Source organism: Trachypithecus francoisi, unplaced genomic scaffold, assembly GCF_009764315.1.
Source record: "Trachypithecus francoisi isolate TF-2019V2 unplaced genomic scaffold, Tfra_2.0 Lachesis_group8, whole genome shotgun sequence".
NCBI classification, from domain to species: domain Eukaryota; kingdom Metazoa; phylum Chordata; class Mammalia; order Primates; family Cercopithecidae; genus Trachypithecus; species Trachypithecus francoisi.
In genome coordinates, this window is record NW_022681473.1 from 45,626,166 (window position 1) to 45,652,681 (window position 26,516).

The 26,516-nt window shown below is 44.3% G+C and overlaps 1 long non-coding RNA gene across 1 annotated transcript in view; it reads right to left on the minus strand.

Annotated features, from left to right (window-relative positions):
• LOC117081749 overlaps window positions 1–23,959 on the minus strand; it is a 53,190-nt gene extending 29,231 nt beyond the window's left edge. The window contains exons 1-2 of the long non-coding RNA XR_004436263.1: window positions 23,808–23,959; window positions 17,320–17,446 (exon numbers count right to left, since the gene is read on the minus strand). This is a non-coding gene — a long non-coding RNA (uncharacterized LOC117081749). The remainder of the gene's footprint in view (window positions 1–17,319; window positions 17,447–23,807) is intronic.
• Window positions 23,960–26,516: the final 2,557 nt, after the last annotated feature.

A 26,516-nucleotide genomic window follows, 5' to 3' on the forward strand; every position in this document is an offset into this window, starting at 1 on the left:
GGTCTGTGATTCTCTGCCCTTCCCTCAGCGGGGACACACGTGAGCATGCGTGCCCTAGAGCCAGGTCATCTCCCAGCTGCACACTCTGGTCCTCTGTGATGGATGCTGGGCTAGTGCAGAGACAGCTGTGTGATGGGAACCTGGACTGCAGCAGGTGGGCAAAGGAGGCATTGTTGAGCTCTGAGGACCCAGGGAAGCGTGGCTTCCAGCTGGGATGCAGCTGAGAGGGCTGGAGGGCTTGGGGCAAGTGAACATGAAGAGGTGGAGAGAAGGGAAAGGCAGGTCCATTGACTATGACCCCTCCACCAGCAGCCACAGCATCAAAGCCAAGGCCAGGCCTCCCACAGTACAAGGCTAGAGAGAGCAGCTGCTCAATGCCTTCAGAGGCAGCAGCATCCTCAGAGATCTAGTTATGGCATGCTGTGGGGAGGAGGGCAGGCCCACCTTGTACCCTGCCATGCTGTGGAGGTCACCCTTGAGTTTTGTTTTGTTTTCCTTGTTAGTTTAGCTTTTAATTGAAGCATAACACAAGACAGGACAATGCATAATTCATAAGTATACAGCTCAATGAATTTTCAAATCCTGAACAGCACCCAGAAAAAGAAACAAAACATCAACTTCATCCTAGAAGCCCCCTCATGCTCCATTCTATTATGGTCACTCTCTTGCCCCAAGGGTAAACACTATCTTAATTCCTAATACCTGACATTGGTTGTGGCTATTTTGAACTTTATAGAAGTGAAATCATACATATGGAGTCTTGTGTCTGGCTTCTTTTGTTCAACATTATGTCTGCAAGATTCACCCATACTGTTGCATGTAGCTTAGTTTGTTCTCATTAATATGTAGCAGTCCACTGTATATACAGACTTCATTCTACCTTTAATGAGTATGTAAGTCCTACTCAGATTTTGGCTAAGTAATGTTGCCATGGACATTCTAGCACATTACTTTTGCCTTCATTTCTTTTGGGTGTGTATGTAGGAATGGAATAGCTCAGTCATAGTATAGACATGTTTAGGTTTAGTGGATACTGACAGTTTTTCATGTTGGTCACACCAATTTTCCCTCCCACCAACAGTGGGTGTGAGTGCAACTTTTAGTTGTTCCATATCTTTGCCAACACCTGGCATTTTAAAATATTTTTGATTAGCCATTCTACTGGGTGTATAAGTCACCCACATTTTGTTTTTTTCCAAACTGCACAACAGCCCATAGGTTAACATCATTTCTAAAGATGGTGACATGGGAGAAACACAACAAAAGTTATGTTGCTCATAGGTCAACATAACTTTTAAAGACAGTGACATGGGCGTAGTAGACTGACTCAGAAGACCTCACCTTACTGCTTGCTCTCCCGCTACTGATGCAATGCCATTAGGAAAGAACTGCCACTGGTATTTACAAAGCCCGGACCCAGGGCTTTGCTCATTCATTCGTCTCACCCTCACAGCAAACTGACGAAGGCAGGTAAGGAAGGAGTTACTCTCAATAGCTTACCTAACTTTCCAAGTAAATACCCAATGCAAACTTCAGGCCTACCTTCTGCTGATTCCAGTTCAGTTTCCTTTCACTGAGTTTATATTGATTCTTAATTCACTTATTCCCCATTTCTCAGAAGCATCCATTGAACTGCAGGATCTCTGATGTTCCTTCCAGTTTCATTATGGTGGACTGATTTGTTTCTAAGTGTGTGGGTGGTTTATTCACTCACCAAGTGTGTAACCAAATGGAAGATCCTTGCTCAATCCTGTCTAAAAGGAAATGAAAAGAATTTGGAATATGCATTTCTATCATTCCCCACATCTTCACATTAGACTGAGAAGTGGGTCTCGAAGCCCCACCCGCCACAGTTCCTTTCTCATGCCAAGCAGAGCGCAGAAAGGGAGGAGCAGTCCATTGCTACAGAAACCTCCTCCTCAGCTGTCCTGAGGCATGCACACTGCTGGAAAAAAGTTCTGCCCGCATTGCCAGGAGAATCATATTCATGAGATTCCTTCATATCAGACATGTTTCCTAAGTTTTCTAATTGGTTCATGATGGATTTCTGCAAGTGCTTTTGATGAGGCTCACCTGCAGTGCCTCTCCTCTAAAGATAGTAAGAAAGTTATGTTTTTGAAAGAGCAAATAATTGTGAAACAGCATTTGCATTTCAACAACAAAGATGAGCAAAATGCAGTTCATAGAAGGTGAACTACTTGCAGGCAGGGGCCATGAAAGAAAGAGAAGGCACCCAAACTCCAGCACAGTGCCAGCTTCCCAGTGCCACTGACTGTTGAATCTCCGGGCTCAGCTCCCAGACTCAAGACATACATCTTATCAGATGTATTCAGGTCTGTATACCCTCCGTGAGCCCCCATTACTGCACTCACTACTGTATTCCTTGCCTCCTCCCTTACCTCCCAAATACCCTTAACTAAGCATACAAGTCATCTATGTCTGGAATCCATGCCCTGCTATCGCTCCTTACTGCCACTACCAGAGGTGACCCCTTAATCCTCCTACCTGGACTCCCACTACAGCCTCCTAACCAGTCTCCCTGACTCCACTCTGGCCACCCAGCTATATAGCAGATGAAAATCTGATCACAACACCCCACCACCACAAGCCCTTCAATGGCTTTGGATGGCCCTTAGAAAAATGCCCCAAGCCATTTTGTTCATCTGCCAAACCTTCCATGATCCGGCTGCTGCCTCTTTTTCCAACCCCGTCTCAATCCATTCTCCCCTTGGCTTATTTTGCTTCAGATCCACAGGTCTTTCAGTTTCGTAAATGTGCCCCTATGCTCTCCTACCATCATATGCTGATGTGATTATACATGATGATCCCTCTGTCTGGAATGCCTTTCCCTGTCCTTCATCTCTCAAATTCTGTTCATCCTTGAATGAGAGTTTCAGCTTAGATAACATGTTTTCAGTGAACACTCATCCAAGCCCAAGGTGAGGAGGCATCCCTGGGCTGTAAGCCTCACACCATCTGCATGTTCCCCTCTGGAAATGCTCATCCCATTTAGTAATTCTTCTCTCAGCGTAGGCTTCCTGAAAGCAGATGCAATGTAGAACTTGTTCATAGCTCATTCTCAGTCCCTATCATGCAGCCTGTCAAACAGGAGGCTCTCAATGAACACTGATGGATTGAGAGGTTGATTGAGTGATAGACTATTTGCTTGATGGAAAGTACTGATCTCAATGCCAGAAAGTCAGAAAGTCATAGAGAAGACACTATGTTTTTGTTTTGTAGTTTTTCATACTTTAAGTTCTGAGATACATGTGCAGAATGTGCAGGCTTGTTACATAGGTATACACGTGCCATAGTGGTTTGCTGGACCCATCAACCCATCATCTACATTAGGTATTTCTCTTAATGCTATCCCTTCCCTACCCCCGACCCCCTGACAGGCACCGGTGTGTGATGTTCCCCTCCCCATGTCCATGTGTTCTTGTTGTTCAACTCCCACTATGAGTGAGAACATATGGTCTTTGTTTTTTTGTTCCTGTGTTAGTTTCCTGAGAATGATGGTTTCCAGCTTCATCCATGTCCCTGAAAAGGGCATGAACTCATCCTTTTTTATGGCTGCATAGTGTTCCATTATTTACCCAGTATTCCATGGTATATACGTGCCACATTTTCTTTATCTAGTCTATCATTAATGGGCATTTGGGTTGGTTCCAAGTCTTTGCTATTAGGAACAGTGCTGCAATAAACATACTTGTGCATGTGACTTTATAGTACAATGATTTACAATCCTTTGGGATTGTAACCCAGTAATGGATTGTTGGCTCAAATGGTATTTCTGGTTCTAGATCCTTGAGGAATCACCACACTGCCTTCCATAGTGATTGAATTAATTTACACTCCCACCAATAGTGTAAAAGCGTTCCTATTTCTCCACATCCTCTCCAGCATCTGTTATTTCCTGACTCTTTAATGATCACCATTCTAATTCGCATGGGATGGTATCTCATTGTGATTTTGATTTGCATTTCTCTAATGATCAGTGATGATGAGCTTTTTTTGGTATGTTTGTTGGCCACATAAATGTCTTCTTTTGAGAAGTGTCTGTTCATATTCTTTGCCCACTTTTTGATGGGGTCATGTTGTTTTCTGGTAAATTTGTTTAAGTTCCTTGTAGATTCTGGATATTAGCCCTTTGTCAGATGGATAGATTGCAAAAATTTTATCCCATTCTGTAGGTTGCCTGTTCACTCTGATGATAGTTTCTTTTGCTATGCAGAAGCTCTTTAGTTTAATTAGATCCCATTGGTCAATTTTGGCTATTGTTGCCATTGCTTTTGGCGTTTTAGTCATGAAGTCTTTGCCCACGCGTATATCCTGAATGGTATTGCCTAGGTTTTCTTCTAGAGTTTTTATGGTTTTAGGTCTTACGTTTAAGTCTTTAATCCACCTTGAGTTAATGTTTGTATAAGGTGTAAGGAAGGGGTACACTTTCAGTTTTCTGTATATGGCTAGCCAGTTTTCCCAACACCATTTATTAAACAGGGAATCCTTTCCCCATTGCTTGTTTTTGTCAGCTTTGTCAAAGATCAGGTGGTTGTAGATATGTGGCATTATTTCTGAGGCCCCTGTCCTGTTCCATTGGTCTATATATCTGTTTTGGTACCAGTACCATGCTGTTTTGGTTACTGTAGCCTTGTAGTATAGTTTGAAGTCAGGTAGTGTGATGCCTCCAGCTTTGTTCTTTTTGTTTAGGATTGTCTTGGCTATACGGGGTCTTTTTTGGTTCCATGTGAAATTTAAAGTAGTTTTTTCTAATTCTGTGAAGAAATTCAGTGGTAGCTTGATGGGGATAGCATAAAGTCTATAAATTACTTTGGGCAGTATGGCCATTTTAACAATGTTGATTCTTCCTATCCATGAGCATGGAATGTTTTTCCATTTGGTTGTGTCCTCTCTTATTTCCTTGAGCAGTGGTTTGTAGTTCTCCTTGAAGAGGTCCTTCACGTACCTTGTAAGTTGTATTCCTAGATATTTTATTCTCTTTGTAGCAATTGTGAGTGCTACTCATGATTTGGCTCTCTGTTTGTCTATTATCGATGTACAGGAATGCTTGTGATTTTTGCACATTGATTTTGTATCTTGAGACTTTGCTGAAATTGCTTATCAGCTTAAGATTTTGGACTGAGACAATGGGGTTTTCTAAATATGCAATCATGTCATCTGCAAAGAGAGACAATTTGGTTTCCTCACTTTCTATTTGAATACTCTTTATTTCTTTCTCTTGCCTGATATCCCTGGACAGAACTTCCAATACTATGTTGAATAGGAGTGGTGAGAGAGGGCATCCTTGTCTTGTGCTGGTTTTCAAAGGGAATGCTCCCAGCTTTTGCCCATTCAGTATGATATTGGCTATGGTTTTGTGATAAATAGCTCTTATGATTTTGAGTTATGTTCCATCAATACTTAGTTTATTGATAGTTTTTAGCATGAAGGGGTGGTGAATTTTATCAAAGACCTTTTCTGCATCTATTGAGATAATCATGTGGTTTTTGTCATTGGTTCTGTTTAAGTGATGGATTATGCTTATTGATTTTTGTATGTTGAACCAGCCTTGTATCCCAGGGATGAAGCCGACTTGATCATGGTGGATAAGCTTTTTGATGTGCTACTGGATTCAGTTTGCCAGTATTTTATTAAGGATTTTCGCATTGATGTTCATCGGGGATATTTACTTGAAATTTTCTTTTTTTGCTGTATCTCTGCCAGGTTTTGGTATCAGGATAATGCTGGCCTCATAAAATGAGTTAGGGAGGAGTCCCTCTTTTTCTATTGTTTGGAATAGTTTCAGAAGGAATGGTACCAGCTCCTCTTTGTACCTCTCATAGAATTTGTCTGTGAATCGCTGGGTCCTGGGCTTTTTTTGGTTGGTAGGCTATTAATTACTGCCTCAATTTCAGAGCTTGTTATTGGTCTATTCAGGGATTTGACCTCTTTCTGCTTTACCCTGGGAGAGTGTATGTGTCCAGGAATTTATCCGTTTCTTCTAGATTTTCTGGTTTATTTGCATAGAGGTATTTATAGTATTCTCTGATGGTAGTGTGTATTTCTGTGAGATCAGTAGTGATATCCCCTTATCATTTTTTATTGTGTCTATTTGACTCTTCTCTCTTTTCTTTTTTATTAGTATGGCTAGCAGTCTATCTATTTGTCAATCTTCTCAAAAAAACAGCTTCTAGATTCATTGATTTTGTGAAGGGTTTTTCATGTCTCTATCTCCTTCAGTTCTGCTCTGATCTTAGTTATTTCTTGTCTTCTGCTAGTTTTTGAATTTGTTTGCTCTTGTTTCTCTAGTTCTTTTAATTGTTGTGTTAGGGTGTCGATTTTAGATCCTTCATGCTTTCTCCTGTGGGCATTTAGTGCTATAAATTTCCCTCTAAACACTGCTTTAGCTGTATCCCAGAGCTTCTAGTACACTGTCTTTGTTCTCACTGGTTTCATGTAACTTATTCATTTCTGCCTTAATTTCATTATTTACCCAGTAGTCATTCAGGAGCAGGTTGTTCAGTTTCCATGTAGTTGTGCGGTTTTGAGTGAGTTTCTTAATCCTCTGTTCTAATTTGATTGCACTGTCGTCTGAGAGACTGTCTTTTATGATTTCCATTCTTTTGCATTTGCTGAGGAGTGTTTTACTTCCAATTATGTGGTCAGTTTTAGAATAAGTGAGATGTGGTGCTGAGAAGACTATATATTCTGTTGATTTGGGGTGGAGAGTTTTGTCGATGTCTATTAGGTCTGCTTGGTCCACAGCTAAGTTCAAGTCTTGCATATTCTTATTAATTTTCTGTCTCATTGATCTGTCTAATATTGACAGTGGGGTGTTAAAGTCTCCCACTATTATTGTGTAGAAGTCGAAGTCTCTTTGTAGGTCTCTAAGATCTTGCTTTATAAATCTGGGTGCTCCTGTATTGGGTACATACATATTTAGGATAATTAGCTCTTCTTGTTGCATTGATCCCTTTACCATCATGTAATGCCCTTCTTTCTCTTTTTTGCTCTTTGTTGGTTTAAAGTTTGTTTTATCAGAGAACTAGGATTGCAACCCCTGTTTTGTTTGTTTGATTGGTTGGTTGTTTTTTGTTTTTGCTTTCCATTTGCTTGGTAAATATTCCTCCATCCCTTTATTTTGAGCCTACGTGTTTCTTTGTATGCGAGATGGGTGTCCTGAATACAAATACAGTACACCCACGGATCTTGACTCTTTATCCAATTTGCCAGTCTGTGTCTTTTAATTGGGGCATTTAGCCCATTTACATTTAAGGTTAATACTGTTATATGTGAATTTGATCCTGTCATTATGATGCTAGCTGGCTATTTTGCCTGTTAGTTGATGCAGTTTCTTCATAGCGTCAATGGTCTTTACAATTTGGTCTGTTTTTGCAGTGGCTGGTACTGGTTTTTCCTTTCCATATTTAGTGCTTCCTTCAGGAGATCTTATAAGGCAGGCCTAGTGGTGACAAAATCAGCATTTGCTTGTCTGTAATGGATTTTATTTCTCCTTCGCTTATGAGGCTTAGTTTGGCTGGATATGATATTCTGGGTTGCACACGTATGTTTATTGCAGCACTATTCACAATAGCAAAGACTTGGAATCAACCCAAATGTCCATCAGTGACAGACTGGAATAAGAAACTGTGGCACATATACACCATGGAATACTATGCAGCCATAAAAAAGGATGAGTTTGTGTCCTTTGTAGGGACATGGATGTAGCTGGAAACCATCATTATCAGCAAACTATTGCAAGAACAGAAAACCAAACACCACATGGTCCCACTCATAGGTGGGAACTGAACAATGAGATCACTTGGACTCAGGAAGGGGAACATCACACACCGGGGCCTATCAAGGCGGGGAGGGGAGGGATTGCATTGGGAGTTATACCTGATGTAAATGACGAGTTGATGGGTGCAGCACACCAACATGGCACAAGTATACGTATGTAACAAACCTGTATGTTATGCACATGTATCCTAGAACTTACAGTATAATAATAATAATAAAAAACATGAAAAAGAAAAAAAAGAAAATTTTTTTCTTTAAAAATATTGAATATCGGTCCCCACTCTCTTCTGGCTTATAGAGTTTCTACAGAGAGATCTGCTGTTAGTCTGATGAGCTTCCCTTTGTGGGTAACCCAACCTTTCTCTCTCGCTGCCCTTAACATTTTTTCCTTCATTTCAACTTTGGTGAATCTGATGATTATGTGTTTTGGGGTTGCTCTTCTCGAGGTGTATTTTTGTGATGTTCTCTGTATTTCCTGAATTTGAATGCTGGCCTGTTTTTGATAGGATGGGGAAGTTCCCCTGGATAATATCCTGAAGAGTGTTTACCAACTTGGTTTCATTCTCCCTGACACTTTCAGGTACACCAATCAAACATAGGTTTGGTCTTTTCACATAGTCCCATATTTCTTGAAGGCTTTGTTCATTCCTTTTCATTCTTTTTTCTCTAATCTTGTCTTCACGCTTTATTTCATTAAGCTGATCCTCAATCTCTGATATCCTTTCTTCCACTTGATTGATTTGGCTATTGATACTTGTGTATGCTTCACAAAGTTCTTGTGCTGTGTTTTTCAGCTCCACCCGGTCATTTATGTTCTCTAAACTGGTTATTCGAGTTACCAAGTCCTCTAACCTTTTTTCAAGGTTCTTAGCCTTCCTTGCATTGGGTTAGAACATGCTCCTTTAGCTGGGAGGAGTTTGTTATTACCCACCTTCGGAGGCTTACTTCTGTCAATTTGTCAAACTCATTCTCCATCCAGTTTTGTTCCCTTGCTGGTGAGGAGTTGTGATTCTTTGTAGGGGAAGAGGTATTCTTGTTTTTGGAATTTTCAGCCTTTTTGTGCTGGTTTTTCCTCATCTTCATGGATTTACCTACCTTTGGTCTTTGATGTTGGTGACCTTCAGATGGGGTTTTTGCGTGGACGTCCTTTTTGTTAATGTTGATGCTATTCCTTTCCATTTGTTAACTTGCCTTCTAACAGGCCCCTCTGCTGCAGGTCTGCTGGAGTTTGCTGGAGGTCCACTCCAGACCCTCTTTGCCAGGGTATCACCAGCAGAGGCTGCAGAACAGCAAAGTTTGCTGCCTGTTTCTTCCTTTGGAAGCTTCATCACAGAGGGGCACCTGCCAGATGCCAGCTGGCGCTCTCTTGTATGAGGTGTCTGTCGACCCCTGCTGGGAGGTGTCTCCCAGTCAAGAGGCACAGGGGTCAGTGACCCACTTGATGAGGCAGTCTGTCTCTTAGCAGAGCTCAAGTGCTGTGCTGGGAGATCCACTGCTCTCTTCAGAGAGACGTTTCAGCAGATGTTTAAGTCTGCTGAAGCTGTGCCCACAGCCACCCCTTCCCCTAGGCGCTCTGTCCCAGAGAGATGGGAGTTTTATCTCTAAGTCCCTGACTGGGGCTGCTGCCTTTCTTTCAGAGATGCCCTGCCCAGAGAGGAGGAACCTAGAGAGGTAGTCTGGCTACAGCGCCTTTGCTGAGCTGCATTGGGCTCCGCCCAGTTTGAACTTCCCGGTGGCCTTGTTTACACTGTTAGGGGAAAACTGCCTACTCAAGCCTTAATAATGACAGACGCCCCTCCCCCACCAAGCTTAAGCGTCCCAGGTCAACTTCAGACTGCTATGCTGACAGCAAGAATTTCAGGCCAGTGAATTTAGCTTGCTGGGCTCCATGGGGGTGGGAGCTGCTGAGCTAGACCACTTGCCTCCCTGGCTTCAGCCCCTTTCCAGCGGAGTGAATGGTTCTGTCTCTCTGGTGTTCCAGGTGCCACTGGAATATGAAAGCCAGCTCGGAAGACCCCTGGTTTTCTTTCCAAGCTCTAGTCTATAGCATAAATTGTGTGACCTTGGGCAGATGACTTCACCACTTTCAGCCTCAATTTCTTCATCTTTACAATCTTTTAGCAAATACATGCCCTTTCTACTTCATAGATGCTATACCAAAAACGAGATGCCAGTTGTGCAGATGCTTCACAAAACGAAGATGCACCAAGCAGGGCAGATCCAACAGCATGGCTACGCTCTTGATTAAGTCACATCTCTGACCCTCTCCTCACCCAGGTGGAAGGGAACAGTCTCCACATACCCTCTCCCCAATCCCTATCCCTTAGAACATTATCAGGGCACCTTGAGATTGAGATAGTAGCCTCTTGATAAATAATAAATGGGATACAACCAGATGAAGGATAGCTAGAAGAGATTTACAGGATGTGGAAGAAAGATACTCCAGTCACAATAAATAAATGACTCCAGGTCCTCTGTGTCTCCAGGGTCTTGTAATAATGGAGAAAGCCCGTAAACACATGTGAGAAGAGGAAGGAAATGCTATTGGTGGCATGGGTGTAGAGAACATAGTCTGGGTACTTAGCAGATCCTTTAAACTCCCCATAACCCAGTGGCTTTCAATGACTTCAGGAGGTCAAAATTAGCTGACAAGGTGGTCAGAACTGAAATACCTCCTGCTGCTAATGCAGTGATAGTCCCCGGAGCAGCAGCATCACCTGGGACCTTGTTGTGGCAGATTCTCAGGTTTCACCTAGCTATAATGAATCAGAAACTCTAGGGGTGGGGTCAAGCAACCTGGGTTTGAAAAAGGCCTCCAGGTGACTGGCGTGCCCGTGTGTGCCAATTGCTATGCCAATGCCCTGGAGGAAAGCAAAAGAAAAGGGAGATAAGGGAGCCTTTCCCACGTGACAGAGGTGTCCCAGGGTCCCTCTAGCCCCAACAACATGGGTTCCCTATATTTCAGACTAGCTGAAAGATTTGATTTCAGAGGAAAGATTTGATGTCAAGCTGCTCTCTGTGCACACATCTGTGATTCCCTTCATTGACAAACAAACAAACAAAAAATGAACAATTGATCCTGGAACCCAAGCTGAGCCTTGAGAATAGAGGCTCAAAACTGCAAACAAGTATTTACACCTGCCTGCCCTTCTTCTTCCCGACATGAGCCCTGGAAACACCGGCTGCAGGGATGAATCTCATGAAGGACACACAGAGTCCTTATCTCCTACGGCATGTCATTCTATCTATTATACCTTCATTAGTTATGTTTTGCATGCTTTTCATTTTAACATAAAGAAAAAAATGAGAATATCCTATAACAGGAGTCATCAGAAGCCTCAGCACAATGTAGTGGCCAGGAGTACAGATGCTAGCGCCACATCCCCTGGGTTCAAATCCCAGCTTAGCCAGATAATGACTGCGTGGCCCTGGATAAGTTAGTGAACTTCTCCATGCCTCAGTGTCCTTATTTGTAAAATAGGGATAATAATTACTACTTAGTAGAGTTGGTATGGAGATTAAATGAATTCGTATTTGTAAAGTGCTTAGAATAGTGCAGGGTACACTTAACATTATTTAAGCGTGTGTTGAATATATAATCAGGCAGGGCTTAGATGGAAACCAGCAGAGAGTCAGAATGAAATTCCATATGAAAGGGAAGATGAAAGGAAGGAAAGGGCCCAGATGAGGAAGTGAAACAAAAAGTTTGCCACGTTTATAAAGCAGCTAAGCCTGCCCCTGCGTGTTCCATAGCTCTCAGAAAGGTCCCCATTACTCGGGGAAGACCCCCTCTGTCTGCCCCCTTGAAGCAGGGCAGGAAATGAGTAGGGTGGAAAAGCAGCTCTACAAAGGATTGGCAAGGAGAAGCTGTGGATATCGTGGGGCCTCACCTAGTGGGGTCCTGTCTCCTGGTTACAGTAGACCAGGAGAGCTTCCCAGAGAAGTTCCCAGCCCCTAGTCTGGGGCCAGGGCTCCCACTCCTTCCCACCGAATCCTGAGCCCCGTCTCAGCCCAGAGTACTCAGTCATTTCTCTCCAATTCTGGGTGGGTAGATTAAAATCCCAAACTTTGGTATCAAACAAGACCTGGGTTCAAATACCAGCTCTACAACAGACGATTCGTGTGACCTGAAGTGAGTAACCACCCTCTCTGAGTCTCAGTTTCTTCATCTTTAGAATGGAGACAGGGCCATAAGTCAGCCTCCGAGAGTTTTGGAGAGAAGTAAATTAAATAGTGAAGGTGAATCCTGGGGCACAGCACCTGCAGCATCACGGGAGCTCTGTGGATATTTGCCGAAGGAATGAACTACTGAAAGGCCACTCAGATCAGACAGTCTTGGAGTCCTGCTGACATACTTCACCATTCCCCTTACAAAGGACAGGCCTCTAGTACTGCATTCCTTCTTTCCCTCTCAACCTTGCCAAGGCCCCTCCAAGCAGCCAAGGGCTATCTAAATCCAAGAGATGGAAGGAGAAGAGAGAGCTTCAAGACTCCACCCACCATCCAAGAGCAAGGCTGAGTGCTTAGAGAGTGACTGGGAGTGATGAGAAGGTTCAAAAAGAGATCAAGTTCTGTTAATGAAAGATCAGAAAAGCAATGCTTAAATTAGTCTCCATGTTTTGTTAAATCTGAAAATCACATAAAACACCAGTGATTGAGGAAAGGATTCTTTTCTTTCTTTCTTTCTCTTTTTTAAACCCTCAAGCATCATTTAGACTTTTGCATTTTCAGAATAAATCCACCATTCTTCTAGTTTCCCAAAGGCTTGGCTGACACGGGGTGGGCCAATGATTTGCTCCCCAAGGGAAGCTGATGTTCCCAAAGGGGAAAAAAAAGGCATGTGATTTACATGGCTTAATATACTCATTAAGGACTTAACTAGAATCACTTTGCCACTGATCCTCCAGCAACCTCCTTCCGCCCACCCCCCATTTAATTAACAGAGTAACCTTTAGCTTCACAAGCTCATAAAGAAAGCCAAGTATGAAAGAGGGAACTCTATCCACTTCCCCATCCTGATCCTACCATGTGGCTTAAACCCCAGTGGGACTCCTGAGATCTCGGGGCCGGGTGGGGGGGCTGTCTTCAGTTTGGAGTATTAACATCCCCCCCCCCACCCACACACAAAAAGAGGCTGCAGAGTTTGCATCAGCCAGGCCCAGGCTCAAATTCCGGCTCTGCCATTCACTGGCAGTGACCTTGGGCAGCATTCTTAATCTCTTTCAGCCTCAGTTTCCTCATCTGTAAAATAGGGATAATAATTCAACAGACAATTTACAAGGTTGTTGGGAGGTTCAAGTGAGTGCAACATTTATTGTGATCTCAGCACAGAACCTGGAAGGCAGTAAGTACATATCAAAGGTTTGCAGTTTGCTTTTGTCACTGAAGTTGTGAGGATGGAGGGTAATGAGTTTTGAGGTAGCAGGACCTGAACTGCCAAGCAGACTCCCAAACAATGATGCATTTTCATTTTGTCTTGATGGAGACACAAAACAGTTTATGGGAAACCACATACAATATTTCTAGCAAAAATTATTTGGAGTGACTGCACACAGTTACCCAGATGTAATCAAGGTCCAGAACATTTTAGCTCCTTTCCATGATCTCAATGGGTCTGCTGTTCCCCTCCCAACCTCCCCGTTTCCTGCCCTCTTCCTGCCCACTTGCAACATGGAATATAAATAATTAATGCTCTCCAATTATCTAAGCCAAAAATAAATAAAGCTTCAATGGTGTATTGGATTTCCACACAAATCCACCGTTAGAAAGAGGATGCATCCCACGTGCAGGTGTCTGCATCTCGAAAGCCATTTGTGATGGGGCCGCTCAGTGGGTACCAGGGTTAGTTAAAGCTCGCTTCATTACAGTGGCATTGGGGCAGATGGGAACTGACGGCGCGGGGCTGTTTTCATAGGGAAATGTGCACGAAGTCCCAGGTCAGCACGGTGATAAATGGGCTTGCCGACAATTTGCTGGGAGTACGCATCTTGGGGGGCTCCTGAGGTCATGAAATGTCTGCTGTTAAGCTACACAATTTTCTTTACTTATCAGCCCCAACCACATCGCAGACACATATTTAAACCATGAAACAAAGGACAACACACATTATCATGCCCCAGCCGGAGAACGGGAGCGGCGCTAAGCCAGACGGTGCTGATTGGACAAAGCCCGGGACACACAAAATGCCGAGTGTGGAAGGGAAAGAAGGCTGGCGATTGCTTTTTAAGGTAGCAAGTTGGAAGAGGGGCATTCAGGGGCTATGGGTGGGTGGGGAATTCTCTAAAGAATACAAGTTCCAAAGGCTGAAGTCACCTGTGACCACGGGGCCTCAGTGGCTGGCTCCAGTCTCCACACAGCAGCCACAGAGAGATCTCCAAAATGCAAATCCCATTGTCCAGTGGTGAATGTCAAACTCCTTGGCATGCTTACAAACCCTCCTATGTTCTTGCGTCTGCTTACACCACCTAACTCTGCTCCCACCTGTATTCCACCCTCGGGCTATATCTGCAGGCCTTTGCACATGCCATCCTCTAGCTCTGTCATCCTTTATGTCTCAGTTGAGATCGGCTTCCTCCAGGAAGTCTTCCCTGATCACCATTAAGTTGGAATTTAGTGCTCCTTGTAAGCCTCTCTCAGCACGGCTCTGTTTAGCTGTATTGCTGATGCCTTGGTCCCTGCCTCTAGACTCTCTTGTTTGTGGTCTTTCCAGTACCCTGCAAAATTCCTGAAACAGAGTCGATGCTCAAAACTATTTACGAAATGGATGAGTAAATATGCAGAGAAAGAATCTTTGCACTGGCAGGAGGCAGCAGTCCTAAGTGGGCCACTCATACATCCTGCCAAGTAGGGTCAGGATCCCCATCTCCTCCCTGCCTCCATCCAAATGAGCCTCCATCTGGCACCAGGAAGGAGAGATTAAATGAGTTAACAAAGTTAAAAGCCATACAGGTCCCAAACACAATCCCTGAAAGGGAGTTTGGAAGTTACCCCAAAATAGGGGAGTAGAAGTGGGTATGGAATTTGATGTATGACCCAGAAGTTTGGAGTCAGAGAAATGAGAGAGAATCAGGAGCAGACAGGAGAAGAGGTGATATTAAGGAATTTCCTTAAACAATCATGAATATATGCTGCTGCGTGAGTTTCAAGGGTCAGAAACTAAGCAGACCCAATTGGGTATAGGGAGATGGGGCAGGGAGGCCCAGATCCTCTACAAGCCTGTGTGACGACAGAGATTCCAAGAGAATGAGAAGCTTAGTTAATTGAGAAAAAAGAAGGCTGGATGAGGGGAAAGAGGATGAGTCTCCCAGGGACATGAGCCCATCTCAAGGGAACGTATAACTTCGCTGGGGGGCAGGGATACCAGAGAAGTATCAGCAAGCCTCTGAGCAGCCCAGCCTGGAGGAGAGAGAACAATGGCTTCGGTTCTGTCTACCCCATGACTTTAGGCCAAGTCACTTGCTGTTTCTATCTTCCCTTTTCCTCTTCTGAAAAATGCTGTCCTCCACAGTTTGCTTAGCATCTTGCCGTTCTGCACGGTGCTTCCCCATTCATGCTATTTAATCTCCCCACATCCTATTAGACAGGACCCTCATTTAGCAGATGAGGAAACTGTGGGTCAGAAAAAATAGAGCCACCTGTCCAAGCTCACCTAGCTAGTAGGTGGCCATGCTCAGATTTAAACTCAGGATGAGTCCACAGTGTGTTCTCCCTCCAGCCTAGCAGGCTGCCAGGTGGCACAAGTTTCCTGCCAGCTGTAACCTGGGGGGAGAATACAAAAGCCAAGCCAGCCTGTGCTGACCACAGAAGTAGACAATACGCTCCACCTCTCCCTACCTACCAGGCACCTCATAGCTCTTTCTTGATATTTATTTCTTTGTACCCAGCATCAAATTACATTATCCCTCCCCTCCCCACCCACCAATGCCATGCTTCTCCTACTCTGTCCCTGTGACCCTGTCTTGTTTACCAAATTAGCAGTCCAAACCAAGACAGTTATGGGTGATGACTATGGCATCCCTCCTAGATAACACTTCAGCCTTTTTGCAGGGGTCTTTTTGGAGATCCAATGCTTTTACCCAAAGGCCTAATAAGAGTAGAGAAAATGAGAACAATCATGTTCCCTAATGCCACTCTGTGCTGGGCACATTCACAGATATTACAAAGCAATTATTGTCAATCCCATTTTACAAATGAGGGGACTGAGACCTGGAAAGATTTAATAACTCAATCCAATGTAAAAGTCAGGAAGTAACAATACTGCTTTCAATCTAAGCCTGTCTGAATCTCACTGTGTCAAGCTGTCTTTCAACAGCATAGTGTTTTCAAGCACCTCATGAGTATGCAAGGGAGACGGATGGTTTTCTAACAGTATACAGAAGGAGGGATTCTCAGGACACACACACCTTTCAGCAGCCTCACATTACTCCTTCGTATTAAGATAAATACAGCCCTGACTGTGGAAAGAACTCAGTGGAGAACAGAAGCAACTGCTACAGAAGGGAAGGGATAATTTATCATGGTGGGGAAGACGAGAGACCCAGGTGGGAAAGGAGAAGGGGAGGGAGCCAGTCCAGTGTCAGAATTTGGGTGAAAAACAATCAATATCTGGCAGGCACCTCCCAAACATCTGCTTCCCTATTTGTTTGGAAAAATAATGATCTTGTTCCTTTGCATGATCTCCCCATCCATGAAGAGAGCCCACTCACTTGGCAGAGTGTATGCCTGGCGGTCTAAGACCAACAGCCTTCATGTACTTGTGAATGAGTTTTCCTTTTCTTATTCATGAGCGCTGAGAGGCATCAGGATTCTGGGCTTTTCTAAGACAGTTAATATTAATTCCTGTCTTCCATGGACCAGGGACAAAATATTTATGAAAGTTAGCTGCCTTTTGCTTCTGTCCTTGGTCCATAGTCCTTGTCCACTGCTTGGTATAACTGGAACTTCAGACAGAGAGCACAGAGAGAGGAGGGAAGGCAACTTGGCAGTGGGGCTTTGAAGACCAGACAGACAGCCCTTCCAGATTAACACTTTAAAAAAGAAGAAAAAAGTTGTTTTACCTTCCGTTCTATGGTTCTCTGCTGAATAGGAGTGTGAGTTTAAAATTTAATCATGAATTCATTGGAAGGAAATAAATCAGAGAGTAAATGTTTAAGTGCTGAGCTCTTGGGTTGTGATCACTCGATTTAGCATAAAAATTAAGAGTTAGTGTTTTCTGAGAGCAGAGACAGAGGCGCATTTACAATTTTTTTAAATGACAGATGCCATTAATTTTTTTAAAAAATAATCTGATTTGCAATGCAGTATACCATATTTAAAAAGAAAGACTCACTGTTCAGAATCTCGGGTTAAAGCTGCAGAAACTATATCTATAAAAGCATCCACAGAAAGTTGAAGGTTGATTTCTCACTATTGGCCTCATGGACCAATGAATTCTGGTCTTTCCCACCCACAGTTCAATTCAGGAGGAGATGCTCATTCACAGTGAGGCACTGCAGAGGTGCTGGAGAGAGGAGAACTCACCAGTAGTCGAAGAGTCTGATGTGCATTCAGCTCTGCTCCCTTGCCAAGTTCAGGCCTTCCTTCTCTCTCACCTGAGCAACCCGGGAGCTCCTCAATTGGCTCCAATGAACTCCAAGAAACTCTCAACCTCAAATACAATGTGATCACATCGTTCACAATTGAAATCTTTCCATGATATCCCCCTCCATGAAGAAAGCCTGCTCCCTTGGCAAAGATTATGCCAGGGCCCTGAGCAATTGGGCCCCCAACCTCTCCGTCTCGCACCCTGTACTCGAGGCCTCCACCTTATTTTCACAAGGCCAACAGAATCTGCCCCCACCTTTACCTGACCTTCTCTCACCATTCCCTCACTCACTTCTCAGACTCTCCTCTTCACCATTTCCCAGCATGCTCCTACCTCGTGTCCTTTGCACACGACTGTTTCTCTATCTGGACCAGGGTCCCCTTAAAGAACCACGTATGCAAGGGAGTCTTCACTTCCCTCGGGCTCTGCACAAATGTCACTTAGCAGAGAGGTCTTCCCTGGCCACACTGACTAAAATAACACCCCTTCCCCTAACCCCACACTCTATATCCCTTCCTCTGTTTTATTTTCCCCATAGCACATACTTGTGGTCACCTGGCACATGACATCCACGCCTGTTTATTGACTGCCTTTCCACACTAGAACAGAGGCTTCATGACACCAAGAACTTTGCCCGTTTTGTTCTCTGCACTATCTCTGTGCACATAACAGTGCCTACCATACACATTGTTGCCTCTCAATGAATATTGATAGAATGAATTAAGTGAACAAATGGCATCCCATTCTGTCTGCTGATCCCCACATGGTGTGCTGCTACATGCCTCCCTATCTTTGAACATGTTGTTCCTTTTACATGGGATGCTCTTCCTCCCATTCCTCTCATTAGGCTAACCTGCAGCTTTTGTTTAAAGCCCCCTTCTCTAGGAAATTCCACGTGTCTTCCTACCTTGAACCCAGACCTGATGGGAGTGCCAGTTCTGTGCCCCTTGCCAGCTCCTGTTATTGCACTAGAGTGTCATTGTTGGTATGCTTTGCTGTCTCCCCTGGGGCATGCTGACCTCCACTCCAGAAAAGTGTGTTGGTTTTGCTATGTATCTGAAGCACCCAGCGAGGGCCTGGCACACAGTAGATACTTCATAAATGGCTGCTGGTTCAACAAACAACTGATCATCATAGTTGACATCTATTGGGTGCTTGCTATTTGCCTGTCACTATTCTAAGCACTTGGCAGAGATTAATTCGTCACCTTTTAACAACCCATATTTCAGATTTGGAAGCAGAATCACAGAGAGGTTAAATACGTTGCCCCAAATTCACACAACATATGTGGCTGAGCTGGAGTTTGCACCCAGCTCTAGAGTCTGGACTCTTAACCACCACTCCCAATTGCATTAGTAATGAATGAATGAGGGATAAATGTTGAACCTTAAGTAATATTCTTTTTTCTCCTCCTTTTCCCTCTTCTGTGTTCTTTTTGTTATTCTTACTCTCTCCTGCTCCTTACTCATACATTCAATTCATAGGTATTTGTTGAGAACCCACAATGTGCCAAGCACTGTGCTGAGAGAGAGGTAACTACAGTGAACAATGCTCACATGGAGACAGATGCTACTTAATCACAAGAGTATACAGGGACAGATCATAACAAGGACTATTCACTCTGCATTCATTTTGTTATCCAATAAATGTCTATTGATTGTCTACTATGTGCCAGGGGTTGTTCCAGGTACTGGGGATAAAGCAGTATCTATTTACACTCAAATAGATCAAAAATAAGTAAACAAATAAATGGAAAAATTTCAAAAGTTATATAAATTTTATAAGTGTAATGAAGGGGTAAAAATCCAAACTGTGAAGGAAATACACAAAGAGCTACAAAAGCATATAGCAGGGGACCTTGCACTAGACATACAGTGATAGAAACTAATACTTTCAAAGTGTTCACTGTTTCAAAGCCCTGAGCTCTGCATGTATCAGCCAGTTTATAATCACCAGGACTCTATGCAGTGGGTGCTATTGTTATCCTCATTTTACACATGAGGAAATTTAGACACAGAAAGATAAGTAACTTGCTAAAGGTCAAACCACTAGTAAGTAGCAAACCTAGATTTGAACCAGGTGGTCTTGCTCCAGAGTCCATGCTCCTCAGCACATTGCTTAGAGAATAGCTTCTCCTACCATCTAGAGAGGTGACTTTAGGATGACGTGTCAGGAGCTGTGTGACCCTGGGTGGGCCACTACCCCTTTGGACTTCAGTATTCTTGAGTTAAAAATAAGACTACTGGACTAGATCAGAGTCCAATGTCTTATGTGGGGAATGAGGGATACTTAGAAATCACGTGACGACATTTGTGTGCATGTGAATGTGACATGTTTCTTAAATGTGGCACTGCAATTTAAATTAAATTTTCAGAGTGATCTGTGGCCCCAAAGGAGTACAGTAAATTATTCCTTCTAGAACTTAGTGTTCCATGAAATATACGAAGAAACATATCTTGTGTGCTTTTGTATGGAATATGCCATGCTCATGCTCAGAAGAATGCAAATGTATACATAGTGCTCCCTGCAGAGTGGGTGAATCCTGAGTCGATTTTAAATAGCTTTCCCTGTGTCTTCTGGATTACCCTTTCTTCCTTTGATTTGTGATCATTCCTCCTTCAACGCATCATTCTCTACATCAAAGATCCAGACATATCCCTCCCTGGCTCTAGTGTCTAAGGCCAAATAAAGCTTGGCTGCACAGTTGTGATTTCATAAATGTGCCCAGTAAATCCAACAGTGAAACATTTTATTAGGTGGGAAACGTCATACATAAGTTATTTATTTGCCTATCAACACCAATAAGACAGCTTCATTTTACAGGGGTACAGTTGGATTCCAAGGCTGGCAACTCGTGGCTGCAGGCATAGTCAGTGGTATTTGGTTTTGTCTTTATATTTTACATGAATATCCCAAAGAAAAAGAAATTTGGTCATTCAATGCTTTCGTTTTAAGTCACTTAACATTATAAGTATCTTTCAATAATGCATTAACATATAAAATATATTCTTAAAGACAAACAGAAAGAATTAATATTTTATGGGCTACAACCCACAAACGTCTCTAGAAGCACTGATAGCATTGATTGTTTCCTAAATCCATTAGGCTCTATTTTGATCTCCCATAGCTGGAGACAGTCTGCTCTGTGGTAGGAGTTATTTTAGCAGCACAATAATTTAGAGGGAGCCAATGTTTTGATGACCTTCAGCTTTTGACACCAAATGCTAAAGAAGCTCCAATAAGAAGACAAGACTCCTGGCTCACCCAGTTGCCTGAACCAGACTCACCCCCACCAGTTGCCACAATTACATACTAGCTGGTCAGATTAGAACTACCCTTCTGTGATGAATCTGAATTAATCAGACATCAGGCTGGTCCAACTAACCCACCAAAATGTCAAGTTGGAGCCATTTTCCATCAAGATGATGATAATGATTATAATAGCAGCAGCTATCATTTATGCAATAGATAATGTGCATCGTACATGGCCCTAGGGATCACTGCTCACATCATAGGCTAGAAGATGACAGTAGTGTCTTGAAGAAGGGCACCTTTTTCTAATTCTAATTCTTACCTTCTAATGACATGTGAGTTAAAAGTCATTATCCCCATTCTACATTTAAGGAAGGAGACTTAGGCAGGTGAATGACCTACTCACTACCATACAATTAGCCAGGGTGGATGCTAAGACTCAGTCCACCTGGTTTCATTTTCTGTGTTGTTTTCCTGGCACTATGGTGGACAACACACAAGCTGGCTGCTAAGAGGGACCGATGTGACTCCAGGAGATTCAAGGAAAGTACCAGCTGGAACAGATGGGAAAGCCAAGGTAATGCCTCCTTATCATACAGTTAGGACCTTCAGAGCTGGCAAAGCCCACTACCAGAGGCTCTACCTGGAACATAGCAGGGAGATGGAGCCCCACTCCATTGAAGATAACGTATTTTTCTTTTCCTTGTGACTCCTTATGTCTCACATCCCTTCGGATTTTCCAAAGCTCTTACTGAATTGAATCCTAACTTATAGGATTTGTCTCTGCTGTAAGGAAGTGTTCAATCTTTTTCCGGCCTACCCCTCAGACACACTTTCCTACACACTCCCAGTCCCCACAACTCCCTGAAAGACTTACGGCTTCCCAAATGCACTCTGCTCTTTAGAGTAACTGCTGTTCCCTCTTCATTCTTTCCCATATTCTCATAGTCTCCTCCCACCTGCCTTTAACTATGAATAACTCCTGCTCAGTCTTTCAGACCTAGCTGAAGCATCGTCATTTCCAGCAATCTATTCCTGAAGCCCATTTGACCCCAGGCTGGGTAAGGGACTTCTCTTCTGTACTCCTAGAGCCATCATATCAGAGAACCCCCCAACGATCTAGGTGCCAGGAGGGGCAGCACCCTATATGTGGTAAAGGGCTAGTTAACTTCAGAGTCAGGCAGACCTACCCAGTTTCAGTCTCAGCTTCACCACCGGCCCTGGGCATTTTAATCTCTCTAAGCCTCAGTTTCCTCACCATAAATGAAGTTGATCATAGCAACTACAGTTGAGGATCAATGACATAATACACATTAAGCACTTAGCACAGGGCCTGCCATCTTAACCCTGCAGTACTGAGGACATGAGGGGGCTCTGACCCCCATCTGTCCACTGCTCCCACACTGTAGGCTTGTGGGATCTGAAGGCAGGATCCTTGTCCGATTTCTCTATGTCCCCTGTCCACCTACACTGGGCCTGTACAGAGAAAATTGATCAGTAAGGATTTGCTGAGCTGCACAGAATTGCAAAATATGGGCTAAGGAGTAAATCCAATCTCTGACTTGTAGGAGAGAAGGAAGCCGCCTGCATTACTACCCGGGGAAATTAGCATACTAGTAGTGTCAGAGCTGAAATAAAAATCTGCTGACTCTCCAGGTTAGAATCTGACTTCTGAAGGTGGCAGGGAGTGCAGCGTGGGTTCTGATTTTTTCTTGCAAAATTCATCACAGACACTCAGCCTAAGACACAGGGGAAAACAGAACTGTGTTTTGACTTTTAATTTATCTTCTTAATATCCACTGTCTCGTGCCCTGGAACAGGGCCAACAAGTCTCCAAGATCACATTTCACCAGCGACCTTGAAAGTGTGATTCAACATCTCTTTTTGCAGTAATAAGATCTTTTAACCGAAAGTGACCATTTTATGAGGCTGATGCATTACAAAAGAGCCAATAGGCAAACTGAAGCAGAGGGTTATTAAAGCCCTGGGAAAAATCAATGTGCTCTGAAGCCAGCCTCCAGCTGTGACTTAAGCAACAGTGACCCTGAGTTCAGGAAAGGTGTTTGCCAGGAGCTGAGGCTGCATCCAAAAATACTGTGCACCCACCAGCTGTGAGTGTGTCTTGGGGGGGAAGGAGGGGCCCGGATCCCCAGCAGGGCAGGCTGCTGCTTGGGAGCGGGAGATTAACAGAATGCTTCTTAATCCCAAATGGTGGGTCAAGTCATAATTAAGGGGCTGAGCAAGAACTGAGAGTCAGAAGGGAAACTGAGGTTCAGGAAATCAGGGAAGGACACCCAGAAGGTTGGAGAATGAACGCAGGGGTCAGAAGTCCCGACAGCAGAGAGGGTGAATGGAACATAGCAGGGGCTTGGTGGACCAACAAGTGTAAGTGGGGCTGATACCACAGGTTCTCTGTGGTGGCAGAAGCATGGTACATGGGAAAGCCAGCTATGTTTAAAGGGACAGAGACAGGCGGATGCAGGGTGATGTAGTGCAGATCTGTGTCCCTGCCTAAATCTCATGTTGAAATGTAATCCCCAGTATTGGAGGTGGGGCCTGGTGGGAGGTGACTGGATCAAGAGGGTTGATTGCTCATGAATGCATTCGCACCATCCTCTTGTTGCTCTCCTAGCAATAGTGAGTACGTACGTTCTCCAACATCTGGATGTTTAAAACCATGTGGCACCTTGCTTTCTCTCTCTTGCTCCTGCTTTCCCCATGTGACATTCAAGCTCCCACTTTGCCTTCCACCATGATTGTCAGCTTCCTTAGAGGCCTCCCCAGAAGCAGATGCCAGTTATGCTTGCTATACAGCCCGCAGTATTGAGTCAATTAAACCTCTTTTCTTATAAATTACCCAGTCTCAGGTATCTCTTTATAGCAATGCAAGAATGGCCTAATACACGGGGGAAGCCAGCAGTGCCATCTCCCTAGCCTGTTTCTCCAAAAGCCATCCCTCTTGGCATCAAGGCTTCTGGAGTACAGCGATGCCAGCTACTGTCTCTGTTCCCATCACATAGAGGCACTGCTGCTGCCCTTTCTCCTTTTCTCTTTTCCCCTCCCCCACTGCAGCCCAGCCAGTCTCAGAGCTGTATGGGCTCATGCTTAGCATATACAGTCCAGTCCTCCCAGTTTACAGATGGGAAAACTCAGACCCAGAGTGGAGACATACCTCACCCAGCCATGTGGCAAGAGAGCAGCTAATCTGAAGCTTGACTCCAGGTCTCTTAAGCACTGACCTTTTCTCTGTGACATATAATTTAGAGGTCATTTTTATTCAAGGTGAAATTTTAATCTATTTTTTATTATAAAACCAATGCTTGCTTGTTGTGACAAATCAAATTAAATATACATGCAAAAATAATAATAAAATGTAAAGATGATGTGCCTCCTCCCCTACCCAGCTTATCCATAAACACATGTACCAGAGGTAACCACTGTAACAGTTTGATAAGCTACGGGAGGTGTTTACAGCTCCCTCTCAGGAGGCAGACATGACAGCAGTATTCTCTACACACACACACACACTCCCCAGAGAATCCAATTCTCTCCACAGTAGCTCTGCTAAGTGGTCACCCAGTCCTGACTCGTGTCCCTCCAAAACTGAGAGAGATCATTACCTCTGGAAGCATCCTGTCTGCTTTTAGATAGTTCTAGTGATCAGAGAAACCCTCTTATAATTGAGGGAAAATGACTACCCATAGCCCTAGTTTAACCTTTTTGACACCCCTAAACATGTCAGTTCCCTCTTTTTATGGGGACCTCCAAGCATCTAAGAATAGTCCCCATAGCCCTCTGGGTTCTCTCCTGTCCATGGCAACCACCCTTGGTTCTATCAATGGTATCTGAAGAACAGGCTCAGGGCCACCTGTCCCTTACAAGCTTCATCCAGGGCTGGAGCCACAGGGAACTGCAAGGGAGAGATACATTCATTACACCCTCACTCCCCAGTGGTCCCCATAAAAGGAGGAAGTGGCTTCCAGTGAATACACGTGAGCCTCACTTTAAGCGAATCCACCACATTTAAGTCCAAATGTAGCAGTCATGAAGGATGACTTGCCTGGTAGCATGTATTTTTGGATTCTTTTGGAAAGTGAAAATTCTGCATTACTAGAGAGCTCTGGGGGTATTTAAACAAGCATCAAATTCCACACTATCCACTGCGACACAAATATCTGGATCCCACTCCAAACATGAACTGGAGGCCCCATGGGCCACTCCATCAGTGTTCACCAAGTTCTCTTTATCAGTGAACACCTAAGAAGGAATGCACCAGCAGAGAGCAGAGCCCGAGAACCAGCATACCGTGGAGACCTCCCCACCCAGTGAGGTGCCAGGGGATGGAAAGAGCGCATGCTCCCTTCTGGAGATGCAACGGACTTCATAGATCTAGTAGGGTGGCCACTATAGGGAAGTCCTGGACAAGAGCAGAAGGACACAGATAGAGCATTCTGAATAATGTGCTACCTCTTCACAGAAAATGCACACTGTGTAGACACCCTCATGGGTTGTATGTGAGTCACAGTTCAAACGCCAACCTAAGACAGACGCCACTGGGCTGAGTCACGGTCTCACATTCCACGTTGGGCCCCTGCTTGGGTTTGAATCCTGCCTCTGTACTTCCTCACCATGCCATCTCGGATGATAGTACAGACAAGTACTGGCTACAAAGTGCTCAGATGCTAGTCAGTGGTAGTAGTAGGTGCTTACTAAATGCCAGTTGTTCTGCTGATTTAAAGACATCCTCTCTCCTCTGTATTTTCTTAGCTGCTGAGACTGGTTATTCACAACAACTATCCTCATTTATTAGGGATTTATTGGGATGTGCTGAGCAGGGCTCTAGGTACTTTATATGCATTATCCCAGTGAATGCTCACAAATTTCCAGGAGGGAGGCATTATCACCCATTGTTAAGATGAGCAAATTCCCAAGTCCTGCCTGAGGCCAATTCAAAACTCTCCTAGATTATACTCCGTAAGGAAGTGCAAGGCTGGGACAGAGACTCAGTTCTGTTACAGGAATAGCATCCTGTCTACTTTTAGATAGCTCTGGTAATCAGAGAGAACCTCTTATAATTGAAGGAACGTGTCTACACATAGCCCTAGTAAAGGGGGTCAGCAGGTAAAGGGGAAGAGGAGAGGGGGAAAAAGGAACAGAGACCATGAGGAAGGGAGGCAGGAAGAGGCCCAGTGGCAAGGACAGAGGCTGAAATCAATCCCAGAGCCATCCGTGTGCTTGGTTTGCTCCCAAGAGACATCCAGAAACCAGTAGCAAGTTCAGTGGCTCAGCCACTGTCCACTCCAAAAGCATCCTATGCCCTGAGGACAGTGGTGGGAAGGTCTGTCAGCCACCATCATGGTTCAGACTCCTGCAAAGATGATGTCTCCTTGGTCAGGACCTGGGCAGATGCACCTGCTTCTGAACAAGGGCAAGATACAGGTACTGCCCTGCAGAGTGGTGGTCTCAACCCTGTCTGGGCATTCTCCACAGACTAGGCTCTGGCTGGGGCAGTTTTGACAGAAACAAGAGTCCTCTCTACATCCCAAGCACTCTGCACAGAGGAGGCCTTCAAAATGCACACTGAACAAACGTAAGGGCAAAGACGGACAAGTGCTATCCAAGGTAGCACATGTGTGGGCCCAACTGAGGGGCCTTCTCTTCCTGACAAATATCTGCAGACTGATGAACAGGAATGTGAATGCACTCACACGTGCAGCATGCATGCACCCACTCAGGTGTAGCCCTGGACTCACACATGCACATGGCCACATGCTCACAGGTGTGTCCATGGGAACACAGCCTCACTCTTCCTCATTTGTCCCAAAGCACAGCACCAGAAGATTTCAAGATATTGTGCGAACCCAAAGCTGTCCACACCTGG